This window comes from Nicotiana tomentosiformis, chromosome 1 (assembly GCF_000390325.3).
Source record: "Nicotiana tomentosiformis chromosome 1, ASM39032v3, whole genome shotgun sequence".
Lineage (NCBI taxonomy): Eukaryota > Viridiplantae > Streptophyta > Magnoliopsida > Solanales > Solanaceae > Nicotiana > Nicotiana tomentosiformis.
In genome coordinates this window covers 77,763,920-77,776,890 of record NC_090812.1, presented here as the reverse complement: position 1 = coordinate 77,776,890, position 12,971 = coordinate 77,763,920, and the positions used below count along the sequence as shown (strand labels likewise).

The window sequence follows — 12,971 nt, the reverse complement described above, 5'->3', positions numbered from 1 at the left end:
TAAAAACCAAAATTAGGATAGGACTTCATCGAATTGAAGTTCTGATGGGCTCAAAAAATAATTTGGAAATGCGATTTTTAATCTCAAAATTTTGAATTCCATGCCCGTCTCCATGCTGGTAAATAATTTGACCCGTTCTTGCAACATTTATTGCACATCCAATGAATGTCTCAGAAAATAATGAGTTCTCCCTTTGAGCTGTGTTTATCAGGAGTTTCCATGTCTCCTTTATACGAAGTCTTATGTGTTTTCTTGCCTCTTCTTCTGAAGCTCCCTTTTCGTTCATGTAACACTGAATTGACTTGGGAACGTCACCCCTCCTCAATTCTTCCTGAATTAATTATAGGAAATAGATAAATTAAATGAATCGAGACATATAGAATTTGTTACATCTATTTATTATATTTATTTTGAAGGCCAAACAATTTCAGCGTTGTACGAGATTCATATGTATATTTTTGCCCTTGAAAATAGCACGGGCTAGATAGTTTTAGGACTGGTAATTGAAAAATAGCAGCGTTTGTAAAGTCATTGAAAATTAGTCACTATTTTGCTGAAAACACAGAAAGCTCTAGCATAATATGCTGTATTATGGATCTCCTGCGTATAAACTTTAGTATATTATGTTGGAACTACAGCATACGAAAAGTTCCAGCATAATATCCTGGATTATGGAGCTCCTGCGTATTCTAACATATTATGTTGGAACTCCAGCACATTATGCTGGAATCTCATATGTAAAAAAATTCGAACTTCATCATATTATACCGGAATTTTTCCGAACTTTTAAGAGTGTTTTTGTTCAGATTTTATCTTTACATGAAAAAGTGACTAAATTTCTATTACTTTTGAAACTGTGGCTATTTTTCAATTATCAGTTATAAATCTGGTTATTTCTGATTTTTTTTTCCCATTTTGCCCCACAAGATAAATAAGGGCTCTTTTGCTAAAGGTACACTCGATTTTGAAAATTATTAAGGGGGTCTTTACACTAATAGCCGGTCATATTCATTTTTTATGTTTTCTAGACATATATATCAATTATATATTGATTATACAAACTCATACATATATAATTCATAAATTATGCATATTGTATTATACTTTCACCTGCTATTTTTAGTTTAAGTAATTGGGTGGGCGGCTATTTGGGTTAATTCTTCAAACATAAAGTTTATAAATTAGAAATCTCCTCTTCAATCACAATGTCTCCATTCAAATATATCATAAAGTAATGTCAATTCAAGAGTCAAATATAAGTACTCGTAAGTTTTATCTGAGAGAAAGATATACAAGCATACTAATGATGTCCTCAAATCATCGGCGAAACAAAAAATTATAGCAGAGCAACGAATTATGTCAGGATATTTGCTTAAGGATTCAAATGCCTCTTTGGGAATTGGATTGGTAACAAGGGGGAAAGCATGGACTAAAACCATAGAACTGCAACTGAGATCCATGCATTATCCATGTATTCTTCCAGAGTTGGTGTATAGTACCACCTTGCTTCTTGTAGGTAAGATTTGCATAAATCTGCCTACTAATTAATAGCTTGTCTCAAATAAAAGATGTAGCATGAGTTTAATTAATAGGTTCAACTAAATCTATCATTTTTGACATAAAACGTAAACATAAATGTGAAATTTTCAACGAACAACAAATTCTGATTAACCCATAATTTTAAAATATACAATTGGTTCAGGAAACGAGAAAGAGAATGAAGAAATTAGGAACTGAAAGAAGGAAAAACTCTTAAGTAGAATGAATCTTACAGATTTTATAAGGTAGGGTAAAACGTTGATCCCTTGCTTACTGAGAACCTCATAAACAATTTCATTGGTAGTATTGAAAAGCTCAAGATAACATACTTTCATATAATCTGGAAGTTGTTCCATTGCTTATGTCTCCCATCTGAATTTATATTTAATTAGAAAACTAGTAACAAAGTAATTTCCCCAATTTCTTTATAAAAGTCGTAATTAAAGGCACGTGTCTTCCGTTACAGCGAATCAATTTAATGAATATATCAAATTTACTGCTTCCCTAAAGTTTACCTTTCAATAGCATTAGTGAAGACCTCCAACTCATCAGGTGTGCCATAAACATCATAAATATCATCTATGACCGCAACAAAAGCAATGACTTTTGTCAACGTTCTTCGGCAGTAGCTGTGCTGAGGCTCAAATATTACCCCCACTGCAAAAAATAAAGCCTCCACCAGTCTATCCCTTGAAAATGGTAACTTTTCTGCAAGGCGTGTGCTCTTCCATCATCTTTACATGAAAACTAATGTTGTATAAGAGAAATTATGAGGCATATTAATTTCTAAATAATCGGTTTTAAATCTATATATTGATAGTATAATAAATCTTTAACTACCAAAGTAATTATTTGACCAAATATATTTCAAATATTCTTAGATAAATATTCTAGGTATTAGAGAGTATCTCAACTCCTCCAAATTATACCTTTTTTTTCTATCCACTTTCTAGTATCCGCATTAGCCCGGCTAAATTTGGATTGGTGCCGGAACATCCCACCCACATTAAGGGATAAAACACTAATCAGAGGCATTTGTGAAAATAATAATTAAAACATATTCTTAGCCCATGGAAAGAGTAATAACATCAAAATATAAGTAATAAAATGTATTGTAAAAATTCAAAAAAGGACTTCCCTTTATTTCAGATGAACTTAATATAATTCAAGGGGAGGTGCCTTGGTTTATGTTATTTGCAAACGACATAGTTCTGATTGATGAGACGCGAGGTGGTATTAACGAGGGGCTGGAGGTCTGGAGGCTTACCCTTGAGTCTAAAAGTTTCAAGTTGAGCAGGACCAAGACAGAATACTTGGAGTGCAAGTTCAGCGGTGTTACCCAGGAAGGGGACGGGGATGTGAGGCTTGATATGCAACTTATTCCTAAGAGGGAGAGTTTCAAGTATTTTGGGTCTGTTATTCAGAGTGATGGAGAGATTGATGAGGATGTCACACATCGTATCGGAGTAGGGTGGACGAAGTGAAGGCTCGCTTTCGATATCTTGTGCGATAAGAATGTGCCATTGAGACTTAAAGGTAAGTTCTACAAGGTAGTGGTTAGACCGACTATATTGTATAGGGCAGAGTGCTCGCCAGTCAAGAACTCCCATGTCCAACAGATCATGAAAGTAGTTGAAATGAGGATGTTGAGATGGATGTGTGAGCATATTTGGTTAGATAGAATTAGGAATAAAGTTATTGGGGATAAGGTGGGAGTAGTTCCTGTGGAGGAAAAAATGAGAGAGGCGAGGCTAAGATGGTTCGGGCATGTTAAAAGGAGAAGCGCAGATGCCCCAGTCAAGAGGTGTGAGAAGTTGACCTTGGGGGTGCGAGGAAGGGTAGAGAAAGTCCAAATAAGTCTTGGGGAGAGGTGAACGGGCGGGACATGGCGCAACTTGAGATAACCGAGGATATGACCCTTGATATGAAGATGTGGAGGTCGAGAATTATGGGTAGAAGGTTAGTAGGTAGTCGAGCGTTCCCTTTGTCTTTCTTTGTTCAATAGTATTATTGTTGGTATGGCATCCCTTTTACCCTTAGTCTTTTATTACCACATATCTTGTATTGTTATTACTTGCCATCAGTACTCCCTTAGTTTGTTATCACGACATATCTTGTACTGTTATTATTTTCCACCAGTACTCCTGTCATCTTCTCTTTTGCATTCTTGGATTTAGTTTTCTAAATATATATCTTGTATGATTATTATTTGCTATCAGTGCTTCTTCCATCTTTTCTTAGCCGAGGGTCTATCGGAAACAACCAACTCAGCAAGTAACAGAAAATAAATAAGGAACTGAAGATAATGACGAGCTACACATAATTTATACAGTTCAAGTCAAATAAATTTTATACAGTTCAAGTTCATGTAATCTGAATATAAAATCTTTCAGATATTTCACAACAATGGCATATAGCAACCAAGTGCAACAACAAATGCAAAGCAAGTACAGCCTCTCAGGCTATAGTCACTCAACTTATCACTCAGCTCTCAGCCCTCAGCACCCACACTCAATGGGTACCCGCACTCACTGGGGTGCACAGACTCCGGAGGGGCTCCTACAGCCCAAGCGCCATAATCTGCACGGAGAACTCACGTGCTGCATGAACAACTCACATGTTATAATATCCTGCACGGATAACTCACGTGCCATAATATCCTTACCTCACCGACAGGCCCTCGGCCTTACTCAGTCCTCAACCTCTCTAGTCTCTCGGGCTCTCAAAAATCACAAAGATCAGCCCAAAAAAAGATAACATAGTGTATCAACAAATATCCAGAAAAGACTAAGGTATAATACGCAAGAAAAATTATGACTGAGTATAAGACAGCAATTAGCAAATAATTCAACAAGTACGCGACATCGGTGGGTCCCAATAGTACTATCACGGGACGGACCAAGTCACAATGCCCTCAGTGCACTCTCACACATCCGTCACCTAGCATATGCATCACCTCCAAAATAATCACATGATACAAAATTTCGGGGTTTCATACCCTCAGGACCAGATTTAAAACTGTTACTTATCTCAGAGCGTGAAATTCTTTACTTTGCTATGACTTTGCCTCGCAATTCGGCCTCGGAATGCCTCGAATCTAGTCACAAATAATTCGTTTCAGTCAATAAAATTTATTGGAATTAATACCATAAGAAAATGCTAATTTTCCATAAAATTCAGAATTTTAGCTCAAAAATCGCATGTGGGGCCCTCATCTCGGAACTTGACAAAAGTTACAAAATTCGGAAGCCCATTCAACCACGAGTCTAACCATACCAATTTTATCAAAATCCGATCCCAACTCGACCCTCAAATCTTCAATTTAAACTAAGAGGGTTTTCAAACTTTTCTAAATTAAATCACCAATTAAATGATAAAAACAACCATGGATTCGGGTAATTTAACCAATATTGAGTTAAGAATACTTACCCCGTTGTTTTCCTTGAAACACTCCCGAAAATCGCCTCTTCCCGAGCTCAAATCCGTCAAAAACTGAAAATGGGACAAAGTCCCATTTTCAGAACTTAAACTCTCTGCCCAGACATTTGCTCTACGCGATCGCGAACATTCCCACGCGATCGCGAAGAACAATTTACCATCACCCAGATTTTACTCTATGCGATCGCTGACTTTTTCACGCGATCGCGAAGCACAACATCACAGACCTACGCGATCGCGGACTCATCAACGCGATAGCGAAGCGCAAAACGCATGACTTCTATTTCCTCTCCACTTACTCTACGCGAACGCGACCTTCTTCACGCGTTCGCGAGTCACAAAATCCCAGAGCTACGTGATCGCGTCCCGCTTCATGCGATCGCAAAGCACAAAATGCCACTGCCTCACATTAACCCTACGCAATCGCATATATCCCCACGCGATCGCGTAGAACAAAAACCTCCATTGACCAACTAAGCGTACGTGATCGCAGACGCATTCACGTGATCGCGTAGAAGGAAAACATCATCAGATATCAGAAAATTCAAGCAGCTGTTCAAGTCCAAATTTTTTATCCGTTAACCATCCAAAACTCACCCGAGCCCCTCGGGACCTCAACCAAATATATCAAAAAGTCCTAAATCATCATACGGACTTAGTTGAACCCTCAAATCACCTCAAGCAACGCTAAACCATGAATTACACCTCAATTCAAGCCTAATGAACTTTGAAATTTCTAATTTCTACAAACGACTCCGAAACCTATCAAATCATGTCCGATTTACCTCAAATTTGGCGGACAAGTCATAAATGACATAACAGAGATACTCAAATTTTCAAAATCGGATTCCGACCTTGATATCAAAAAGTCAACCCCCCGGTCAAACTTCCCAAAATTTAACTTTCGGCATTTCAAGCCTAATTCCACTACCGACCTCCAAATAATTTTTCGGACACGCTCCTAAGTCCAAAATTACCATACGGAGCTATTTGAATCATCAGAATTAAATTCAAAGGTCGTTTACACATAAGTCAATATCCGATCAACTATTTCAACTTAAGCTTCCAACATGAAAATTCATTCTTCCAAGCTAACTCCAAAATACCTTAAAACCACAACCGACAATTCACACAAGTCATAATACCTCATAGAAAGTTATTCAAGACTTTAAATAGTTGAAAAGAACGTAAATGCTCAAAACGACCGATCGGGTCGTTACAATCTCCCCCAGTTAAACATATGTTCGTCCTCGAACGTGCCAAAAGTTGTTCTTACCTTCAAATCTCTATTCCACCTTACCACGCACATACCCGGGGGTGATCTCATGTCACCCTATTCTATATAGGCCTAACCACACAACATAACTGAAAATCATTAATTTAACATTAGCCCAAAGACCTTGGTGCCAAATTTCTAACATCCAGAATTTTTTTCAAGACCCGAATCTCACATCTACACACTGTATAAGCCTGAACAAGCTGTATCAAGCCATAGCTATAACCCCAGATATAATCACATTGCATACTACACAACTCACATGCTCGCAGCACTATTCCCGATTACAGTAATTACTCCAAACTAACCAAGTGCAAGTATTAAACCTCATATCAAGCCAAACCTCGTTCCAAAACCTTCGTACACTGCTGATAATAAAAGAAACATGAAAAACTCTCATGACCCCTTATCAGAGCAACAAGTCATGGAGCTCTTTCGCCCCAACCAGAACCATAATCACTTTCTAAGCCGACTTTCAATATTATCCTCCCGAATATACCCTAATCAAACCTGATAGTAGCCATTATAGGTCCAATGACATTATATAATTAAACACAACAATCCCACAGACACGCCACATCAATATAACTCAAGCCACAACTGCGCAATCCGTGTACCCAAATATGGGAGATGTCTCAAAGAAGAGAATCGTATTGCAAGTTCAACAAGCACTACCACAACCGCAATGTTACAACCAACTCCTCAAATTTCGTGAAGTCGTAGGAGCATGTGCACAATTGTAGAGGAAGGAAATTAATGAATCAGATAAAGTATCATCGAAATAAAATTCCCACACACGGCACGGACGACTCACATGCCAATAATATGAATCGCCTGGCATGGTCACAGGTCTCCAGTCCCAGCATATCATACAGGAGCAATTAAACAAGTACACTTGTATATGATAATGAAATAAGATTCCCATGCTCTTGGACTGGTATAAATAACACGCCATAGTATAAGCATGTGCAAATTCTACTATCACACTTCAAATCAGCAATTTAACGCAGAAATAGTAACTACCCCGTTTGTTCAAGGAAATTAGCCTCTTTATAACCTCAAATGTAGCCCAGATAGTTTTCAACAAAGGTATGAACATGAGAAACGTTATAACTTTACGCTTAACAGTCAACTCTAGACATATCATAGTCTAAGCATTCTTTCAAGTATGAATACATGCCCTGATGCTCGCACATTGGCTCAAACCTCACATATATGCACACTTATAGCGCGTAGATATCACAAACAATTAACGCAACTAATGCCTCCATTGAGTTTAAAGAAAATACTCATCTCAAACAGGCCGCAACCCGAAACAATATACTTCTGAGAACTCCCAGTCTCCAAATTCATCAAACACATGAATCACCGTAACTGATCTCAACTCCAGCACTAGAATGACTAACACATCTTCCATTCACGATCTTCCCATAAGGAATACTTTCATAATTCTTCCGTGCCACATAGCAATAATTTGAATATCAGCAGTCTATCAACCAGGTGAGTACTGTATTACCAATGAACATCTGTAAGTTAAAACATAATGCGCCTTTTGAAATGCGCACCCTTCTCAGGGATTACCGAGCAGTTATAACATTCATCTAATTATCTGAAATTGACCATTCTGTCAAAAATTCGTGATCTTCCTTTCAAGAATGAACTGCCACCTTGTACATGTAAATCTTAATCTCGCGCCACACATCACATCTATTATGTCATCATGTGACAAGCACGAGAATCTCATTATCAACTTTGGGTAACCAGCAAATTACATACCCGGTCATTCAGTAACCTTCATCTTGCTTCCTTCCAGGAGGAATTCATAATACACAACACGTTCCCTACACCGGTAGAATATATCCGGTTCAACCCATGGTAGAAACCATTAAGAACACTTTGAAATCCATTCACATAACCAAGCTATCAGAACTAAATCCCTATAACTCCACCAAGCCACACAAATTGCCAAATCCGAGAGTATTGACACAAAACACCTGTAAAGCCTCACCTCATCATAAGAACTAAAAGAACCAAGCATACCATTACCATATTGATCCAGCATGTTACCCATTTATCCTATTTTCTCCGAGTTTCTTCTGGATTATCCTCAAGTTGCCATTTCTCCTTGTCAGAACACCACTACTTTACCCAAAGCTCACTACAAGACATCCTAACATAAAACTACACCGCCCTAAGGCCCATAAGACAATGTATTCTTCTTAAGCACCTCCATAAATACCACAATTGTAACACTCACTCTGAAAATACCTTATGCAAATTTAAAATTGTTCCTCTTTCCTTTCTTATACTAAAATGTAGAATCCATAGTCAAACAGAATTACCGCACGTCCCGATACCATTCAATGTAAGTAACTGATTCTAGTGATATACAAATTCGAAAAAATTTTAATTTCCACATATACATTTTGAATCTATTAAAACCCTCTCGAGAGTCATCCACTCTGTTCAAATTTAATTTACTCCGCCCCAAACGGGCCAAAAGATATGTGCTCCTTTAGCACGATCAACACTCAAAGAAGTAACCATGCCTTAACACGACCAATCGAATTCATACTTCGTGCGCACTACATCCTTCAAATTAACAACTTAATCATTCCATAATTTTCATATTTTCATAAAGTTCAATGTAACTCGTATCCAGGAATTTACTTACCATAGTCATCCTCGATCTCTATCTCTGTAAGTCATAACTAACCCATAAGTATGCCTCAAACCAAAACTAAAATTTAATATATATCTATGAAATTGAATTGTCAATAGCAGACTCCCCCACTTGGCGCAAAGCCATAGAACAAAACACTCGATAACTCATAATACCCATACTTCATTACTGCCATAATAATGTAGTTAGTTCAACGAAAATGCTTCTCAAGCTTATGCAACACCCACCATAAAATACCTCAATCACCCGCTAAGTTAGCATTTATTCTCGCGATAATCAAGTCAAATTTTATCAACTCGATTCAAATTTAAATCTCAACACATATGCCCCGTTGGTAGAAAAGAAACTCTCTATTCACATCATAAGGAACACACCTACATAGATTACTGTGCAGGAGATAACCCACCTGCTTAGTCTCAAATTGGCATCTTGTTATACCCTTTCACAGCCACAATTACTATGGAATCACTTAATCTTTCTGAGTCCAAACTCATTAAGCAGACACAAGAATTTAATTTGCCCCAAAATTTAACAACGTGAAAGATCTTTCAAAACATTCACACTCGAGATTGTATGTCACATCAAAACGAAAATAAAGCAACCAATGGCCTTCCTTTACATTTTAAGGAAACATTTCTCGTCACATTCAAATCGACTTAACACATCCCGCAGTTACATCATACTCATCATAAAACCATTCCACCGCTAATCGAGCCATAAATTCCACTCGTAGGGATATTACCAGACATATGAGTCCAAATGTACAGGTTACAACTGAAGCTATCGAGCCTAAGCTGCGGTCTAAACCTGGCCTCAAGTCCTCCAGACTAGCCCATCACTAAAACATAAAATACATATCTTGAACCTCGTTCATAGAATCACTAGCCGACGATGCACAGCTGATACCGAGCGCTCATGTACGCATACGAATGCGTGGAAGGAATTCAAAGAGTTATGTTTCAAGCTGAAACAATTCTACACGATAGAATACAAGAAAGTGAAATTTTCCTAAGGGTTAGGCAGCCTCTCGAAGATAAGTACAGACGTCTCCGTATCGATCCGCAAGACTCTACTAAACCTGCTCATGACTCGTGAGACCTACGTTACCTAGAGCTCTAATACCAACTGTCACGACCCAAAATCCCAACCTGTCGTGATGGCGCCTATCTCGATACTAGGCAAGCTGATAATCTCGATAAACCACAATTTCTCTTAAGTTTGAAAATATAATAATTTAATACAATACAAAATCCTATAAATTGGAGTTCTGGAAGGGGCAACGCGTAAGATGTGTAGGGGCAGAGTGACGGGGCCAGATGAAATCCCGGTGGAATTCTGGAAGAGCGCGGGGCGGGCAAGTTTGGAGTGGCTCACTGGGTTGTTTAATGTTATTTTTAAGACAAAAAAGATGCCCAAAGAATAGAGGTGGAGTACGATGGTTCCGCTTTACAAGAATAAGGGTGATATTCAAAATTGCAACAATTATAGGGGTATAAAGTTGTTGAGTCATATTATGAAGGTTTGGGAGAGGGTGGTGGAGGCCAGGGTGAGGAGGTGCGTGTCTATTTCCGAGAATCAATTTGGACTCATGCCGGGGCGTTCGACTACGGAAATGATTCATCTGGTAAGGAGATTAGTGGAGCAGTACAAGGAAAGGAAGAAGGATTTGCATATGGTGTTTATTGACCTTGAGAAGACACACGATAAAGTTCTGAGGGAGGTCCTATGGAGGTGTTTGGAGGTTAGCGGCGTTTCGATAGCATACATTAGGGTGATTAAGGATATGAATGATAATGCTATGACTCAGGTGAGGACTGTGGGTGGTGACTCGGAGCACTTCCCTGTGGTGATGGGGTTGCACCAGGGATCGGCTCTTAGCCCATTTTTATTTGCCTTGGCGATGGATGTATTGTCGCGTCACATCCAAGGGGAGGTGCCTTGGTACATGCTATTTGCCGATGATATAGTATTGATTGACGAAATACGTAGCGGAGTTAACGCGAGGTTAGAGGTTTGGAGACAGACCTTAGAGTCTAAAGGTTTCAAACTGAGTAGAACCAAGACATATTACTTGGAGTGCAAATTCAGTGACGGGACCCATGATGCAGACGTAGAGGTTAAGCTTGATGCTCAAGTTATCCCCAAGATAGCGAGTTTTAAGTATCTCAGGTCTATTATTCAGGGTAACGGGGAGATTGACGAAGATGTCGCACATCGCATCGGAGCAGGATGGATGAAGTGGAGGCCTGCTTCCGGTATTTTATGTGATAGAAATGTGCCGTTAAGACTTAAGTGTAAGTTTTATCGAGTGGTGGTTCGACCGGCTATGATGTATGGGGCTGAGTGTTGGCCAGTCAAGAACTCCCACGTGCAGGAGATGAAAGTAGCATAGATGAGGATGTTGAGATGGATGTGTGGGTGTACCAGGAGAGATAGGATTAAGAATAAAACTATATGGTACAGAGTGGTACTAGCCTCCGTGGAGGACAAGATGCGGGAGTCGAGGCTGAGATGGTTCGGATATGTTAAGAAAAGAAGCATTGATGCTCCTGTCAGGAGGTGTGAGAGGTTGGCCATGGAAAGTTTGAGAAGAGGTCGAGGTAGGCATAAGAAGTACTGGGGAGAGGTGATTAGGCAAGACATGGCGCTGCTTCAGCTCACTGAGGACATGACCCTTGATAGGAGGGTGTGGAGGTCGAGGATTAAGGTAGAAGGTTAGTAGGTAGTTTATAGTTGTTCACCGATAGTCTTAGTAGTATGCATGTCCCTTCAAATTCTTAGATTTTTATTACGTTGTGTGGTTTTGTTCGCCTCAGATATTGTATTCTCTGTTGCTATTATTTGGTACTACTTATCCTTTATCTCTCACTTTTCTATTATCTTCCATCTTTCTTCCTTCCTTGCTTTCGTCTTCTTCTTCTTGCCCTTCCTGAGCCAAGGGTCTATTGGAAATAGCTTCTCTACCTGCATTAGGTAGGGGTAAGGTCTCCTTACAGACTACCCTCCCCATACCCCACCTGTTGGGATCAAACTGGGTTTGTTGTTGTTGTTGTACAAAATCCCATAAATACTGACACGAACACTCCCCAAAACCTGGTGTTTCTAAGTACATGAGCATCTAATATAATACAAGTCTGGAAAATACGGTCTATAATCATCTGAGACTAAATACAGTAAACAAGGAGATAGAGAAGGAGAGACAAGGTCTACGAAACATGGCAGCTACCTCAAAATCTCCTGAAAATTAACTGCACGAAAGGATCAACACCCGCTATGTCCGGGAACACCTGAATCTGCACACGAAGTGCAGGGTGTAGTATGAGTACAACCAACTCGGCAAGTAATAATAATAACTAAGGAATTGAAGATAATGACGAGCTACACAGTTATAGTTCACTTTCAGTAATTCCCGCAAAGAATAGACATGCTTTTAAATCTGGCAGTTTAAGTCAAACCAATTTTATACAGTTCAAGTTCATGTAATCCGAATATAAAATCTTTTAGAGATTTCACAACAATGACATATAGCAACCAAGTGCAACAACAAATGCAAAGCAAGTACAGCCTCTCAGGCAACAGTCACTTAACTCATCACTCGGCTCTCAGCTCTCAGCACTCATACTCAATGGGTACCCGCGCTCACTGGGGGTGTACAGACTCCGGAGGGGCTCCTACAGCCCAAGCGCCATAATCTGCACGGACAACTCACGTGCTGCACGGACAACTCGCGTGCTGCACGGACAACTCACGTACTATAATATCATGCACGGATAACTCACGTGCCATAATATCCTTACCTCACCGAGAAGCCCTCGGCCTTACTCAGTACTCAACCTCTCTAGTCTCTCAGGCTCTCAGAAATCACAAAGATCAGCCCAAACAAAGATAACATAGTGTATCAACAAATATCCAGAAAAGCCTGAGGTATAATACGCAAGAAAAATCATGACTGAGTACAAGACATCAATTAGAAAATAATTCAACAAGTACACGACCTCGGTGGGTCCCAACAGTACTATCACATAGCCTAAGCAT

At 39.2% G+C, this 12,971-nt stretch overlaps 1 long non-coding RNA gene across 1 annotated transcript; it reads right to left on the bottom strand.

Annotated features, from left to right (window-relative positions):
- Positions 1–58: 58 nt before the first annotated feature.
- Positions 59–1,555, bottom strand: LOC108948810 (uncharacterized). Its single transcript, XR_011415712.1, has 2 exons — positions 1,302–1,555; positions 59–331 (listed from the first exon to the last, which is right to left on the bottom strand). It is a non-coding gene; the product is annotated as an uncharacterized lncRNA (long non-coding RNA).
- Between the last annotated feature and the right edge of the window lie 11,416 nt (positions 1,556–12,971).